Source organism: Pteropus alecto, unplaced genomic scaffold (genome assembly GCF_000325575.1).
Source record: "Pteropus alecto unplaced genomic scaffold, ASM32557v1 scaffold76, whole genome shotgun sequence".
NCBI classification, from domain to species: Eukaryota; Metazoa; Chordata; class Mammalia; order Chiroptera; family Pteropodidae; genus Pteropus; species Pteropus alecto.
The window spans coordinates 5,362,845-5,368,861 of NW_006443138.1; the positions used below are offsets into that span (position 1 = coordinate 5,362,845).

Here is a 6,017-nt window from a genome sequence, read left to right on the forward strand (position 1 = left end):
ATTTACATCAACTGTGTCACTAACCCTAAGAAGGATGTCATCACTTGGCCAGCCTCTCCCAATGCTTTCTCTTCTCCCTTCCATTTCTTCTAGAACCAATGCATGAAATTCAGGTAGGAGAGATGCCAATAATTTAAAGTATGTTTTTTACATCTTTGGTTTTTAGCAGTTTGATTACGATGTGCCAAGATGTAGTTTTGTTTATATTTATATTGCTTTGTATTCACTGAGATTCTTGAGTCAGCAGATCATTATTTATCTTAATTTTCTATTTTTTATTTTTATTTGTTATTATTATTTTTTTAAGGTGAGACAAACCTTGGTTGACCTCACACATTGCAAAGACTTTGTCAGTTTACAATCCTTTATTTTTTTTAATTTTTGCGCCTACATCACCTGATCTTCCTAGGTGGTCTCCCATCCAAGTGCTTACCAGGCCCAACCCTGCTTAGCTTCTGAGATCAGACAGGATCGGGCTTGTTCAGGGTAGCATGGCCGTAGACTCTCAATATTTATTTTTAACCAGTTTCAGAAATGGCACAATTATTTCTTCAAATATTAATATGGCCACATTCTTTCTCTTTCCTTCTTGTGAGACTCCAAACAGGTGGATGCTAGGTCTTCTGGCCTAGTCTCAAATATCTCATATATTCTCTTTTTTATCCTTTTTTATAAAATGCTCCTTTTCTTTATTTTGGTTGTGTTCTACTGAATTGCCTTTCTGAATTTACCAACTTTTCTTTTGCTGTATACAACATGTTAAAAAAACAAACAAACAACTTTATTGAGCTATAATTTACTGACCATAAAATTTGCTCATTTAAGTAACATCAGCTAGGGAGTGAATGTACAGGCATACCTTGTTTTATTGTGCTTCATTTTATTGCGCTTCACGGGTGTTGCATTTTTTTACAAACTGAAGACAAGACTCTTCACCAGCAAAAAGATTACAACTCATTTTAATGCAGAGGCGTTTTATTGTGCTTCATTTTATTGCGCTTCACGAGTGTTGCATTTTTTACAAACTGAAGACAAGACTCTTTGCCAGCAAAAAGATTACAACTCATTTTAATGCAGAGGTCTGGAACCAAAGCTGTGATATTTCTGACACATACCTGTAGTTTGAGAAGAGGGTCAAGGACCAAGCTATGTTAATAGACATAGCTGGAAAGGCTGGATCAGCAAGTGAGTCATGCCCAGTGACCCATCCCTGCTCCCATGTGCAGAGCTCACATATGTCTTATGCCTTCCCCCTACCATTACTCTCTGATCCACCAAAACGTCTCCTCTCCAGGTAATGCTTGCTGTATACTCTACATCTATTCCTATTTCTGCCATTCATTTCAACAAAAGATACTTTTTTCCATATATCTCTCTGCCAAGGATTTTAAATGGCTAGCAAAACTGATAACGGATTCACATTAACATATAATGAATGTGTTACTCTGCTCTGGGGCATTTAGACTCAACAGCAGATTCCCAGAGACAAATAATATAACCTACATTTTCTTAAAGAGAGATACACAAACTGTCTTCGTTAGGAGTGCACGTAAGAATGCAGATCTCTGGCCCTCATCCTGGGCCTATTAGATCAGAACCTTTATTTTCATAAGCTCTTCAGCTGTTTCTTATGGATCCTAGAGTTTGAAAACAAACGTCTTAACCCATCAGTATAAATCTCAAGTATCTCTTTGTAGGACTTCAAGCCCCGGACAGGCTAACAGTGTAATTGCAGAGATCTCCAAGGGTCTCAGCTGAGCCTTTCCAACTACACTATAGTACCCCCACCAATTTCGACTTTAAGCAGAACTAGCCTAGCTTTACATAAATAAATATTTATATAGTATGTGCATAAAATCCAACTCTACATGGACTACTGGGTGAGAGATGTGGAAGCAAATGAAGATAATCACTTTTATTTGAGTGGCAGGAAGAATCTGCAATGCCAGTTTTCTATTCTGGGCCAAAATAGATATGGAAAGAAGTTTGGAAATTTAAAAGTTTGATTAATTTAAAATGACACAATCCATTTCAAGCCTCAGCCTAAAGCACTGATGTGGTGGCTAGAGGACATCATGCTGACCACTAACAGGGCTGGAGCAGGTTGTTGGCAGGTTTGGGCTTCCAGAGATTTGTCTATGCTGCTCCTTCAATCTGTTCTTAACCCTTTCAGCCTAGAATTCCCTTAGGGGAAATTAAAACAAATCTTAGCATGACATAAGCACTGTTTCCTGAATTGCTGATTTCTAGTTAGTCAGATAATATCTGCAAGGTGTGTTTGCATATAATTGGAAGGGCTTTCAAAAAACAAGATAACGTATTTACTAGATTCTTTAGTAAAGACCCTGCAAAACCAAGCTCTCATCTGCTTTTATTATCAATCCTTCCTGATAGTCTGCCTCTTTGCTTCTTGTGCAAAATGGCTCTGCAATTTCTGAACAGATAATTCTGCTGCACTCAGTGTTGGTAAACTAGCATCTGAGAAATAATGGAAAGTTCCCATTGCTATAACCTTTTTCATAATTTATTTTTAAAAATCATGGTCCACATAGTATAAATACTGAAATATAAAAAAAGACTGTTTTTAACTTCTTAGAAAAAATTAGGATAATATATTTATGACCTCAGGAAAGGAGAGAATTTCAATAAGGCACAAAAAGCTTAACTGATAAAAGAAAAGCCTAATAAATTGGATCACATCAAAATTTAAAACTTCAGCATAAAAGAGACTATAAACAAAGTTAAAGGCAAGTGACAGACTGGGAGAAGATATTTGCAATACATAAGTAAAGGTTTAGTATCTAGAATATATACTGATAGCCTACAATTTAATAAGAAAAAGAAAAAGAACCTAATAGAAAATGCACAAAGGTTACTAACAAGCAGTTCACAGAAGATAAAAGTCAAATAATTAATGAACAACAATAACAAAATGCTCAGACACTCTAGCATTGAGAAAAATGCAATAAAATCCATTGAGATACAATTTTTCATCCATCAGATTACACAAAAACATCTGAATAGATCAGATATGGTTCTGTAGTTGCAAACTACAGAAACCAACCACAATTAGTTTAAGCAAAAAAATGAATGTATTAAATTATAGTAGCTAACATTTCCTGATTGCTCACCACGTGCCCAGGATAGTTCTAAAGGGTTTATATGTATTTGCTCATTTAACACTTACAACAACTCTATAAGATAGGTGCAATTATTATTTCCCACATGTTATAGAAGAGGAAGTGGAGACTTTGAGAGGTTAATTTGCCTGAGGTTACACAGCTAGTTTGTGAGAAAACAGTGGCTGTAAGGAAGGCAGCCTGTTTCTAGAGTTTGCCCTCTTCAGAGCTGTATTCAATTGTCTATTAGAAAACTCACAGAGTCTAGGGGAGGACCAGGAACCACGCCCCAAATCACATCACTTCAGGCCACCAAACTCTGCGACCACTCAGAAATCCGGAATACCGACCACTGTTTATGTCACCAATCCCAGCACAGAATGTTGCTTCTGGAACCTCTGTTTCCGAGGCCTCTGAACAATGAATGTACCTATTATCAACAAGGATGGATTCAAGGATGGAAACAAGGAGCATTTGTTTCCTGTTAAGTCACTGGCTTTCTATTCTTGATCTGGTGTAGGTGAGTCTGATTGGCAAGGTCTCAGAAGGGTGTAAATGAGATTATTAGCATCTATGGTGGGAGGTGTAGACTCATAATTGGAGATTCTTCAAATATAAGAAGGATGTTCAGGGTGCTGGGTAGCTAAAAAGAATGACAAATGTTCACTACACTGACATTTGACAATGACAATACCATATGCTGAAGAGAATGCAGAGAAACAAGAGCTCCAGGGTAGAGCTGTAATTGGTACAACTGCTGTGGCCAGTATTTTGGTGTCTGTACCCACCTAACAGTATATATTTCCAGACAAACTCCAGCACAACGTGCACAGGAAGGCATGTAAAAGATGTCAAGTGCAGCAGTGTCAAATAGCAAACTATTAGAAACGACCTAACTTTCCATTGGTGAATAAGTAAATTGTGTTATGAAATGAAATACTATTCGGCAATTAAAGTAAATGACCTAGATCTATACTAATTATCATGGAACAGGAATAGGATGGTGAAAAAAAATATGTTTCTGAAATGATAGATACATATGAGAGTGTTTATGTAAATTAAAAACAAAGAGCACATAAATGTAGTGAGTATAAAAACATGGAGTAAGGATACACAGCACATTCATGATCAGTGAGTGGGAATTGCCTTTGAGAAAGAAAAGAGGAAATTGAAACGAGTGGGGAGAGAGGTTGGGGAGATGAAGAGAATTTTAATTTCATTTCAGATATTTTATTTTCTATATTATCTTATAAAAACAGAAGTAAAATATTAAAATGTTAATAACATTTGTTAATTTTGGGTGATGAATATATAGGAGTTTTTAAATTATTTTTTGTATTTTAATAATTCTCAAAAAAAGGGGAAAATCGTGGCCATTCAACTATATTATTTGAGTTATGGAGCCCTGCTAATTTAAACCATTTTCCCCCCAAGTTTTTATTCTGTTTAGGAAGCTTGTCTTTTGGACAAATAAAGGGCACAACTTTATTACTAATACTGAAGCAATATAATTCACTTGATTAGCATTCTACTTTGATGACTACGGAGATGTGTACATTTCCCAGGTTATTTAATATTAAATGTTCAGATATAATCTTTCTGAAGGGTACAAACTATATTTAACTCCTTTTCCTTTGTATAATCTCCCAAAAGGGATTTGTCTGTTGTCTTCTGGCTAATGAAGATAGAATCTGTTGGGTAACAGAGACTAAAACCATTTTTCTTTATCATGAAAAAAATACTTTTAGTATTAGTTTTATTTCAATTGCAACTGCATCTAAATCAAACGTCATTTCATTGAAGAGTCTATTTTAAACAGCAGAAAATTGAAAATATTTTCTTCTAAAATATATATTTAGAATATCTTTAAAGCTACAGTGTGAAAGGCTGATCTTGAGCTGCTTATCACTTCCCTAGGCATTCTATTTTATTGATCAAGTTTTTTGAAGATTTGAGATTTCAGTAGAATCAACAGTCTCTAAATATGGGAAAATTTAGTCAATTCCGACTAGCTTTGGAACAGATAGTATATGTGCAATCACTCAAGGCTCCTCAGGAAAGCTCACATAGATATCAGCCAGATCCAGCTTTAAGATTAACTTATTAATAGACTTCCAGGACAACAGAGATATCAGGGAAATTTTAATCTTCCCAAGAGGCTCAGGCTACTAATATCGCCTCTGATAATGGGGAGTGATTACAGTTTCCACTGCTGAAAGTTCCTGAAAAGAAAATACAAAGTGGCCATATTTAGTACCTACCTGGATTGGTGAAGAGACATTTGCACAGCAGATTTAAAACATGTGTTCAAATAATATGAAAGGGTTACATCAGAAGATGGAGAACTAGTGTTCTCCATTTCCACTGTTGTAAGCTTTAGATTTAATTGCCTTAGTTGATAATAGTAAGAGTTTAAGTTGCACGTTAAAAAAAAATCATTGGAAGAAATCATAATGAAAAGCTGGAAACAAAGATTAGGAGGTATTACTTACATTAACTCTCTTCTGAAAGGTTTTAAAAACAAGATTGATAGATACCAGCTTGAGATGACATGGGCAGCATGAAGGATAATTTAAAATGATCCTGGCGGCATAAAAAATACACTGGCATGGTAAACAGTTTTTACAATCTGTTTATGATAATGGTGATATCCTCTGGAGGATAAGAGGATGAAGAAGAGGTTATATATAGGAGTCTTCGTCTATTTGATAATATTCTGTTTTAATTTGGTTATAGATACATAGGTTTTTGTTACAATATTCTTTCTGCATTTTGTTTGCTGCAATATTTCTTGATCACGTTTAAAAGAAAGATATGTTTTGAAGTCCTAAATTATGTACTATTTTGCATGCCATACTTAGGGAGAGATTTAAACAAACTAGAGATTATTTAGAACAT

The 6,017-nt window shown here is 35.2% G+C and overlaps 1 pseudogene; it reads right to left on the minus strand.

The window, feature by feature from the left end:
- Positions 1-384: 384 nt before the first annotated feature.
- LOC112472398 lies at positions 385-503 on the minus strand (annotated as a pseudogene).
- Between the last annotated feature and the right edge of the window lie 5,514 nt (positions 504-6,017).